Source organism: Cryptomeria japonica, chromosome 3 (genome assembly GCF_030272615.1).
Source record: "Cryptomeria japonica chromosome 3, Sugi_1.0, whole genome shotgun sequence".
Taxonomy (NCBI): Eukaryota; Viridiplantae; Streptophyta; class Pinopsida; order Cupressales; family Cupressaceae; genus Cryptomeria; species Cryptomeria japonica.
The window spans coordinates 99055647-99068005 of NC_081407.1; the positions used below are offsets into that span (position 1 = coordinate 99055647).

Genomic DNA, 12359 nt, shown 5'->3' on the forward strand with positions numbered 1-12359 from the left:
AGTGTGATCAACATGTGTAGAATCATCAAATGTGAAATCATCATCATCAACAAAATCTGAAAAGGTGTATAACCGAGATGCATGATCAACCACCCCAGTTGCAATGATAGCTCTAGTCTCCATGTCTCTAATGAAAACTGAGTCAGGTGTGAATTCCACAACTCTCTTAGTTGTGCCATGTGTGATTTGATAGATAGAAAGGAGATTGTTTGTCAAGTGGGGTACACACAACACATCATTGAAGGAGTTATCCCCAATGTCAATAGATCCTTTCCCAATCACATCCATGTATGTATGATTGCCCATCAAAATCTGAGGCATGTTGCAAGGCTCAAATGTAGAGAACATAGACTGTGAAGATGCCATATGATGAGAAGCCCCTGAATCTAGAAGCCATCTCTCTGAATCATGACTGATAGTAGCACATAGAGCTTTTCCTTTTCTTGTTCCAAAAGAGTGAGTTTTTCCACTTGTAGAAGCCATGAATGCTTGCCCTTTTCCTTTTGAATGTGAGGAAGTGGAAGTTGATGAATCATCCTTCTTGTAGACTTTAGGCAAATCAATGTTATGCTTTTTGATGATATGTGTGAGCTCATCAATCTTCTTAGTATGGCAACGATGTTCCTCATGACCAATCTTTTTACAATAAGCACAAGTAGGTCTCTCTCTCTTTGGTGAATTATCTTTCTTGGAAGAAGATGAATCTCCTTGTTGTGGAGAAGATGGTGCTTTGTCCTTAGGCTTTGATTGCCATTTCTTCTTGTTTGAGTTGTCCTTTCCTTGATTTCCTTTGTTCCCTTGATTTGCCACTAATGCTTGAGACTTAGAAGAAGCCTTAAGAATGCCCATGCTTATCAACTTAGTTTGTTCCATCATCAACATTTCATTGAAAGCATCAAATGTAGGCATTTTGTAGCTTGAACCCATTGTCATCCTATAAGTTTGGAAACTAGAAACAAATGCTGCATATTCTTGTGGAAGTTTTCCTATCAAGTTGAATATCAATTGAGTATCCTTCTTATCAATGCCACAATCTTTGAGTTGTGCCCTCAACTCATTTGCCTTAGTGACATAATCTTGTATAGTATCAAAGTTCTTGGGATCTAACATGGTGAGATCACTATCAATTTGATATCCCCTAATCTCATCAACTTGACCATACAAGTCTTGAAACTTTTGCCAAGCATCCTTGATTAGAGTACATTTCTCAATATGAAATATGAGATCCTTTGATACATACTTTCTTAAGGTACCAATTGCCATGATATTTTTAGTGAGCCAATCTAAGTGACCAACTGGATCAGCCTTAGGATCAGCTGGAGCAACAATAGTTCCATCAATGTAATGAGTGAGTCCTTTTTCCATAAGTTTACTCCATGCATCAATTTTCCAAGTAGCATAGTTATGTGGAGTTAAGAGAGGAAACTTAGAAGAACCCATAGCAGCAAAAAGGAAAGAACACAAGAGCACAAGAGCACAAGAGACACCCCCCAAATTCAATCAATCAAAGTACCCCCCCCAAAAGTGATGATTTTGGCACTTTATACTTAGTGCGATTACAATGAGCCACTTGCAAAACAAGGCAAAGTGGGCTTATGATGCAAATTTTACAACTTCTCAAATGAGATACAAGAGACTTCAATCAATAGTGCAATGAATCTAACTGAGATTCAAGCAAATATACAAGTACCAAGAGAGCCAAAAATGGCCTAAATCTGAAAGTACAATTTCTACTTACAATGACATCAATCTGATAGCATCATGTGAAATTAGACGAAAAAATACGCACTTTCAAAAAAAACGGCACCTAAAAAGGAGGTCGGATGACCCCAAACGAAGCCTCTGAAGTTGCAAAAACTGGGATTACTCAGGGACAGTCACCAAAAACTGTATTTTCTGAAAAATCCGTGCATCAAAATCAAAAAATTTCTTCACCACTACGGAGAGAACGAAATTCTAGCCCATTTCAAAAAAAATTGCACAAAAAAAGGAGCAAAAATGAGCAAGTTATGGCCATTTGAAGTTGAACTGCAAAATCAAAAATGCAAATGAGAGGGGGTCCAAAAATTTTCAAACCCTGCTGATGTGGCACTGACGTCAGCAATTCACTGTGTTAAATTTGACGGCCATATGACCGTCGCCAAAACTTCGCTGCCTGGCTGTCTGGGCGTTCGTACCATACGGACAGACTGCATGGCAAGCTGACTGGATATTCCGTACTGTACGGAAATGATGACTGTGCAGAGTGATGTGGCAGTCCGTACTGCTGACTGTATGTACGGTTTTCTATGTGGCACTGTACGGAAAAATCCGACATGTCTGTACGGAGGGTACCCGCGGGCCAGTGGCCGCCTGCCACGTGGCGGGCGCGGTATTCGCCGGTTTGTGTCCGCGTGGCGGTGCCCGGAGGCTAAGCCGCTAGTGGAGGAGGCGCTAGGATCCGAGGAGTCTGAGACGAGTGGCGTGGAGGCGGCTCGCAGGAGGAGCCGGCGGAGGAGGGAGCCTCGGGCACGGGGAGGCGAGGACGCGGGAGCGGAGCGCCGAGGAGGTGCTGCCGGTGTCGGGAGGCGGCGCGAGGGTTTTCGGCGCGGCGCGGACGGAGAACGCCGGAGTTGGGAGGCGCTGGAGACTGCCGGGAGCGGAGCCGGGAGCGTGGCGCGGGCTTCAACGCGCAGACAGGGTACGAGACGCCGGCGGTGTGACAGGTACGGGCTGCCGAACCTGCAAAAAATGGTACAATCGGCACGGGGGGGGTCTGCGGACCCCCCAAAAAAACAATTTTTGATTTTTTTTTTGCCTTTTCAATTTTTGATCACTTTTTCAATTTTTTTGATTTTTTTTTTCGAATTTTTTTTTGATTTTTTCGATTTTTCAAAACATTTTCAGAGAAATGAAATTTTTTTTTTGAAAAAATATGAATATTCGAAAAATCCGTACGATTAGCAAAATTGGGGAAAAAAATTTTCCTCACCAAAATAGGCCAACTTTATAACCAAAATTCATGGAAATGGCCTTCCGGACGCAATGGCGAGGTCGGATCTGGTCTAGGATGCCTCCAAATGATGCTGCTCCTCAGATCTGCCTCTTGACGTCACAATAATGCCTCTTCAAGACGAATCAATGAGACTCCAATAGCTCTGATACCATGTTGGATTTTGCCAAGATCAAGAAGTCATTGAAATGTACAAGATAGAGACATAATATGGGACAAGAAAAAACTGTATTCTCATCAATAGAAAAATGATCAACAATCAACTGGATTATCGTTCTTACATACAATGTAGATGAGCCTGCTTATATAGGCAAGGCTAGGGATATGTATGAGCACACAAATATGACATGTGGCTCAATAAGAAACAAGGGTAGGTAGGAAATAGGTGTGGGTAGGTAGGAGAAATAATATAATATTCCACATGAGGTGGATCACCCACCGAAGGTGGAATTATCACTCCACAATAAGTGGATATGATAGTGTAATAACAAGATCAACACCATAAGAGGTGGAATTTCTCCTACACACACTATCCCAATGTGACACAAACACCCAAGTGTCTCATATCCAAACTACTATGAAATGCATTATCCTAAGTAAACTTAAGTAAGTGTAATAATATCCATGATGAATAATTATTTACACCAACAGAATTGTAATGAGCTCTCTATATAAGGCTCAAGCTTCTCATTTGTAAAGGTTAATAGTGAATAGAGAAGAGTTAGTAGCATAGAAATAGTGAATAGTTGATAGATGTTAAATAGCAAGTAATTAGAATAGAGTAGGAGAAGAAGAAATTGTTGTTATGACTTGTAAATGAGATACTTTTTTCATTGAAGTTATGGTGAAATGTTTTATTTCAACAAGTCCCATGGTTTCTACTTCTTATTCATTTTCATGTTATTAAATTGAATGGAAGAATTTGTTGAATGCATTTGTGTGGAATCCGTTTAGTCCATACCACTAGCCTCTTGTTGATTGTAAGTGTGCCTTGTGTGGTCAATTGGAATTATATGAGCTTAACTTCAATTGCTATGCATCCATTGTTTATGCATTAACTTGAATGGTAATCAATGTTTGATGGTAATGATTTAAACATCTCTGAATTTCACCTTAGAAGATTGCACTGAGCTTCTGTCAAATCGTTCAAACTGGTGAGACCTTGCCCAGTAGGTTTCCATCTAATCATTCACCCATCTCCTTGCATTCTTGGCTTTAGGATAGAATTCCTCAACCCTATTTCTTTTGCCCCTTTTTTTCAAACTCAATCTAGTTTAGGATAAAAAACATCACAAGATTGTAACATCAGATGATCAAGTTCCAACAATTCAAGCATTCAATTCAATGTAAGTCCCCTTGTGATTCTAGCATAATCACATCAAACTATTGAGCTTATCCACATGTCGTGACCCAACATACCAGAACCTTAGAGTTGTCTCAAGTGATCCTTAAGCTAATCTTCGGCATTTAAGTAACTTTGTTCAAAAGAGGATAAGATACTTTGGGGTATTTTATTCTGTGTTCGCATGTGCATAAAAAACACATCAAAAGGTAGCCCATTGCATCCACTATTCATTTGGATGCCTTACTAAAAATAAAAAGGGTCCCTCTCAATCAACCACTGACTTTCTATAAATAGTAAGTGTGTGAAATTGAGCCAAACGAAGAGCGATCCTGAACACTTTTGACCTCCAGAATGGGAATAAGCCTCTTGCAATGCCAACTGGGACCCTCTAACCATCAGTCTTAGCCTACAAGGGCCAATAATAGACTAATCCAATCATAAACCATATCATCCCAAAAAGGGGACATTAGAATTCTTTTGTATTTTAATTTTTGTCATGTCCCCTTTCTAGAGTGGACATCAGAGATGGAGGAGTTGGCCTATCATTGGAGTCTCGTAGGCTAGCAGAGGTTGATTGGGACTCATTCAGTGCATATAGAGACTCAGTTAGGATATTCAGTGTTTGGATTTGGTGTTTCTGGTAGTAGTAGACCAATTTGGATCAGTTCTTTGATTTTAGGGAGTAGTTCCTACATTTTAGGAGGCAGTTCCTACTTTTTAGGAGGTTGTGATAGCGTCCAGGGTTGGGGTTCCATGAGACCATTCCTTGGTTTCAGTTTCAAGAGATTTGGGTGTGTTTCCTAGTTTCTAGGAGCATCCCTAGATTTTAGGGATGAGACTGCCAGTTGATCCATGATTTTCGACATCAGTCACAGACAGGTGACAGGTCCAGTTTCAGGCTTTTGGTGTGTTTCGAACTTTCTATAGCTATTTGGGTTAAATTTTTAATATATTTAAATATTTCCTAAGTTAGCGTTTTAATTTTTTAAATAAGGCTATGTCTATAGCCATTTCGGAGTAATAAGGGGTTTTTGGCTTCATCTGGATTCGTATGCCCATGTGTTATAGCTCATTGGAAAGGACTTGAAATTTTCTAAATGATTTTCACTTTCCAGGGTCCTTTTGGTGCTTGGCGTTATTTTATATTGAAAAAGTGGTGTTTTCTCTATACTTGGGTGCCCAATATTGGGAAATATGACTTTATATTAAAGCGCACTTTTCATATATCTTCAGGGTTCGATTTGGAAGGAAAGAGATATAAAGAGAAGGAAACTTAATTTCTCATTATCTTTTACATATTGAAAACTTGTTTGGTGCGATATTGCTCTGATAGAGAAAATTCTTCAATCTAGGACGCAAACCCCATGATTGGTATTGGTTGGGACGTAGCCCTCAGCTATTGATTGGCAGTGGATTCTTTTGGCATTGACATTATTGGTCAGAGTGTATGCGCTATTCCTTGTGGAGATTCAGATTGCTTGGTGAGGGTTTCAGCAAGGTGGTTGAATTTCCCAGCTGGGGCGTGATTGTTTCAGCTTGATGCCACCATTACAGCAGGTACACTTTACACTGGAAGTGGTGAATACTTTCATTCAGCCATAGCTGGTGTTCTTGGTTTGTGTTCATCATCTACCCTTTAGTTGGCTCCATTATTGGATGTAAGCACATCCCCAATGCGTGGGGAATAATCTAGATATTATAAATCAGAAATCTGCCTGGTACAATTTGTATCAATTCAGATTTAATTGAATGTTCATACTTGTTTCAGCTTCCTTCCTTATTTGCTGTTCTTTATTCATTTCTTGCTTATATATTCAAAAAAATACAAAAAGAAACCAAACATTCTGCAACTTCTCTCTATTCTGTAAGACCATCAGCAAAATCACAGGAAAATATAGTTTATTAATTTAAAAATTACAGCAGATCAGCAAGGGAATCTATTAGGGATCTTTCAATTTTATTATTATTATTATTTATTAATTAAATCTTATTCAAAGTGGGGACATCACATCAAATATTGCTAATTGTCATGTTAGCAGACACATTATTGTCTACTAACTGAACAATTCACTTCGCTTTTCCTATCATAGATTATATGAGCTAAAAATTCACATAAACCAACTTCCCAAATTCCTTGAACGTTGCCTAGAGAAATACTGTAACCTCTAAAATGTGATCAGTACTACTCTTGTTTGCCAAAAGATTACTAACAATATGGTTTAACTGCTGACAAGAGAAACCTTGGTGACATATAACTTTGAAGAAAAAATCTGTAAGTTCTAACTACAAGCCTACATATAAGAGAAAGTCTCTCAAAACATGAAAATACTAGTGTAACTCATAACCTGCTAGTTTGCCAAAAAAATGAGGATTGAACTACGCAATGTGAACATCTAAGAACTTTTAAAACCAATCATTCATGACGAAATCTCTCTTTGCCATATTCCCACACAACATTGATTATGAAAAGGTCCATCACTACAATCTCCTTTCTCATCCAAGAAAACATTGAAAGTATAGATAACTCAATATTTTAGAGTTAAGAATCAGGAAAGTTTTAGGTCAAGCAACTAGAAGGAAATCTTGCTCAGCACTAATGGCTAAAAAGTTCACACATGCTATTGAATCATAAGAGCAAATATACTGCAGCAACTGCAATCCTAAATTCTTAGGTGGCAACAAATTAATTTGAATATTTAAAACATAAAGTTAAGAATATAGTCCAGAATCCAAACAGAACACTCCAAGGCTCTGAGAATGCAAAGATTGTGGACACAACAAGAAGTCAATAAAAAAGTCATCATTCAAATATACAAAAATGAAAAAATTCTGAACCATAACCATTGAAAAATTCCTACCAAAAGCCTTCCCTTCAAGAACGACAGCTGCATGTCGATTGATATCTTGTAATAAAGTTCGTTTTGGCTGTTTGATACCTATTTCAGCTCCTTCTCTACCAGCATCCCGAACAATTCCATGATCCTATGACAAATGGTATACAATCATGAGAACACAAGATCAAGTAGTTAGCAACAGACATTTGCATTGTCACAGATATGTCACCACAAAGCAATGTAAAGCAAATTGATGCTAACCATGATAGTGTTTAGAAAATCATATTCATTATACTAAACCAATATTACTTTCTAAGAAAGTAAGATATAACTAGCCTGCTTAATGGGATTTCCTATAAGCAACTGAAAACAATCATCAAAGTCTCCCGACAATTTAATTTAATGGTAACCTATACTCTTGTTTCTTGGAGCACATAAAAAAGATATATAAACAAATGCCACAATAACAGTTCCATTGTTTAGAGATGGTATATGTTTGTTCTATTATATGGTTTTGTGTTAATTTGTTTTTTGTTTTTTTGTTTGCTATGATTTAATGTTCAATCGTTTCCCATCAATATTTTTAAACAATAATAGATGAGAATCTTATGATGGTAAGGGATGATAAAAGGGTGAAGGTCAACCAATCATGAAAAGAGATGCAATTGAGAAAAGAATAAGGAGATAAAAATATAAGGGACTACGGTGCCTTTTGGTGTGGATTGCCACACAAGGGTGAGTGAAATTAATGCCAATATAACAGGTTGAGTAGAGCACTTAAGGAATCACTTAGAAATTCTAAGAAAAAGTGAATCCAAGATGACAACATTTTTGGATATGGATGCAAGGGTAATCTATAAACGTTGATTCTATAAGGCAATGTCTTTAAAAATTTGCAAGGACATACAGTCAAAAGTAGGGGAAACAATGAATGAATGAATTTTAATTATATCCACAAATAGGTGGTCGCCAAGAGAGGCAGATTAAAAATCCATTTTCATGTTTCTTTCAATGTCGACTCTTTTATTGTGTATCTTGATTGAGAAACTTGCGATATTGTGGACCATTGTCTCTTCAAAGATCTCATTCAGACTGTCCACTTGCAAAATGTTTCCAAACTGAATACGAATATCTTCATATGTTGTGCAATCAAGGATGAAGTGTCATTCAGTTTCAAACACCACTTTGTTGCAGAAAATACAGATTCGTTCTTCCCAATCTTCCTTGAGGACCGCCCATTTGCCCATCTCGCATCTAAGATGATGAGACCCAGTCCTCAGCTGAGCAACTAAAATCCTTACTCCTCCCTTAATTGCAGCCTTTAAATAAGCTTCTTCATCATTTTCCCACAAGGTGTTGAACTCTTTGATATAATGTGTTTTTTTTCATCCAAGTTTGTTTTGTCTACAAGCTTTTTATCTCTTTGTTGGTATTAGGCAAGGTTACCAAGAGACAGAGGTACTTGGAGACTCCGAAGACTAGTACGATTGATTTTCAAAAATAGGAGACAGGTGTACTTGGAGACACCAATTGTTTTAATAAATAATATTTAATAATTTCCAAAACATATCATGATAGAAAACTTTGAAAACAAGGGCAATGGTAAAGTTAAACATTAACGTCAAAATTGACCAAAAATTGAAATTAAAATTGCTTATATTGCTCATACCATAGCCAGTCTAAATTGTTTAGTGAAAGTAAGGTAATATAGATGTTGAGTACACTCAATATTGTCAGCTAAATAATAAAGGCAATTTCTCTTTAGACTATTACAATGATAAGAAATCAGTCCTCTCAAAAAGTCTAAACTATCAATAGATCTGATCATTATAACTTTGCATGGATTTTTGTCTTCTTGTGAAACAATTTCCTTATTAGTCATTTCCCTACGACTTTGCTTTGTTGCAAGCTTATCTTATTTGTTTGCTTTAGTTTTTTGCCTTTTTACTGCACTTTGCCCTAAGTTTCCTAGGAGGAGATGTCAATTTTTAGTTGGGAGACTTCAGAGATGGCAGCCAAAAGCACCTTATGTGTCAAGAAGTTTCTGAAGAAGTATCCGAGACCGAAGACATGTCTCTGGTACATCTCCGGTACCAGTATGGATCTCCAGGGGTAGGAAACAGGTCTTCCTAGTAACTATGGTATTAGGACATTCATGTGCTTTAATGTCCCATTTGTTCATCCACTTCTTGTTCTGCTTCATCTAAGTCTTCTTCCTATGGCCTAGCTCCTCCTCAACAACCATTTTGGGCCAACAATGCTTGTCCATGTTTTTAACTTTATTTTAAATAGCTTAGCAAACATATTATTGCAGATGCTTCCATTGGAAACATCTCCGCTTCAGCCAAATGGATCTTATAGGGAATTGTATATTTGACTTTAAGACTGCTAGTGATTAAATGTTTTTAGATTCTTTCAAATTGTCTCCATTTGAGGTTTGACATGCTACTCCCCCAAACCTCACAACCATAAAGGACAACTAGCATAACCAACAAACCAAAAAGAGTTTTCTTGGTTTACTAATCCCATAGCTCCACTTTCTTGCACTTGTTTTGAAGTAGGTAAGAAGCTCTCCATCCTCCTTGGATCCTTTTTATCCTGCAAGTCTCCCAACTGAATCTATTGTGAAAATCAATTCCTAGGTACTTGTATTCTTCCACTATCTCCAATGGGCTACCCTCAAAGATAAAGTTAACCTATTGCTTCTTTCTTTTCAAATAAAAGAGTATGACTTTGGTCTTGCTGGTGTTTACCTGCATCCTGACCTCTTGACAAAAGAGCACTAAAGCCTTCAAGTGTTCTCTCAAAACATGAGCAGATTTTGCAATTAGAATAAGGTCATCTACATACAAAAGTAACTTCACCACGAAACTTGCCCAAAGGAAGCTTTCTCCCATGGTCTTGTTTAACCATTCTTCAAGTTTATCAATATATAAGACAAACAATGTAGGGGATAAAGGAAATCTTTGTTTGACTTAATATTGTTGCCAAAACACTCTAACATGCCCTCTTTAGCTCTGATTTTGGCTCTAACCTGCTGATAAAGTTTGTGGACTGCTGCTCCAAATTTGTTTGGAATCCCAAGCTCCTCCATTCTGCTCCAAAGCTTGTTCCTAGGAACAATGTCAAAGGCTTTTTTGAAATCAACGAAGCAACAAAAGGTTTCTCCTCCTTGAGCATCCCAAACCTTTTCTATGAAGTGTCTAAGAGTGATGCAGTGGTCAATGGTCACGTGTCTTGGCCTAAAGTCAGACTGTCCATTTGCTCTCGTTCCTTATTTTTCAGCCCACCCACTGATTCTACATTCAATAATGCTCCCAAAAAAAATTTCAAGGAGAGGATTGATCATAATAGTATGATAGTTAGATCACTAACATGATCAGTGCCAACTAATTCTTTGGCCAAAAAATTGGCCACATTGTGGTGATGTTTATAGTGTTGATGGTGGCATTCTTGCATTTCATTCATGAATAGAACAATCTAAGGTATCATGAAATAACAAGAATTCTTTTGGAACTTGCAAATCATGTTGATTAAGAGTAGTAGGTTACCTTTAATGCTGAGATTCTCAATCTTTAGCTCAATGCCTAGTTTGACATATCTGCAAAGAGCCCTACAATTCTACTCCATTGTTCCATTTTATGCTAATGTGATGCCATAGCTAGAAACTCAATCCAAACTTGTTGTGAGTCAGTTCAACTCATGAGTCCATCTATCAACGACATCAATCATATGAGACTCATACGCCAAGTGTAATTCACATAATCACCAAATGCAATAGAGTATCTTTGACAAGATTGTGAGTTCTACAATAAAACAAACCTAAGAAAAATAAGTATCGTACCAGCAAACTCGAGCCCTAAACCCATACCCGAATTGACAACCTAGCTTTCATTTAAAGGGCTGGCCTACCAGTTTGATCTCTAAGATCCAGATTTTCTAGAATTGGATTCTCGAAGTGTGATTGGCAATGACATACCCGAGACAAGTGTCTATGTTCATGAAAATATATGCATCTGAAAAGTATATTTTCAAGGCCACAAGTTGCTCCCACACTGTTAGAAAACGTGGGCGTGAACATAGAGAAATTCACAACAATCATATTAATTCTTTACCAAGGTGTAAGTAATTCAATCCAAAAAGCAAGTAGTTTAAATTCCCTTTGATCTACTTGAGCATTCATGAACACTCATATTTTCTTCTTTCCATCTACCTACAAGGAAAACGCACACTTATACAAATCAACCATTGAAATAAATTTGACAAAGTAGTTTAAATAAAAGAAAAATCTCAAACTGTAGTTTCAACTTCCACTAATCTATTTGTGGACAACAGTATATTTTCTTTCTTCTTAAGAGACAACTTTTATCTATTATATTATAGCATGAAACCTGATACAATTTTGACAAAGCATCTTAATCAAAAAAAAAATCACAACAAAAAGACCACATCTGTCACCAAATAACAAAAATTTCTTGCATTATAGAAAGAGATGTCAGGCCAAATATAAACATTTTTTCATTTCCCTTCCATTATTGCACAATTACATTATTTGATTAGTTAAAACAAATAGTTTGTAATGTCAACCTCGAGTCCTTGGGCAATAATATCTTTTATTGGATAGACTGTGTGGGTAAAGCATCACTTAAGTGCCACAGACTACGATCCACCTTTTTAACTATAATAAATTAGTATCACAAATCTTAAAAATAAGAAATGTTGAATTCCCATTAGAAGGAAAACAAAATTTCACCGATAGCATAATCCTATAAATGAAGACTTTTTCTTGTTGATTCAAATGTGGAACCTTTTCTTGTTAATTTTCTATTAAATAACAGGATTGATTAATACAAAGAGTTTCATCTCCTTATATAGAGATTGGAGAAGAAACAACCCAAACGGATAAACATTACATGACTCACTAAAAAGCAAACTAAAAAATTAGAAAGAAAAGACTTGCCACTGAGCTGGCTCTATTACAAATGTAAGCCTTTTCTTTTAGTAATTTAATATTATTCTAATAAACCCCCTTAAGGCTTATTTCACTCAAAACAAAACATATCAAACTAAAAACACCCTGATCTATAGATTTCCATTCTTCAGAAGCTTTTCTTTGAAAGAAGACCATACACCAGGTAGACTCCATCAAGCTGCCTTGAACCTCCATAAAAGTGTAGCTCCTGAGGTG

The 12359-nt window shown here is 37.1% G+C and overlaps 1 pseudogene; it reads right to left on the reverse strand.

The window, feature by feature from the left end:
* LOC131046001 (general transcription and DNA repair factor IIH subunit TFB1-3-like) overlaps positions 1–12359 on the reverse strand; it is a 100810-nt pseudogene that overhangs the window by 79717 nt on the left and 8734 nt on the right.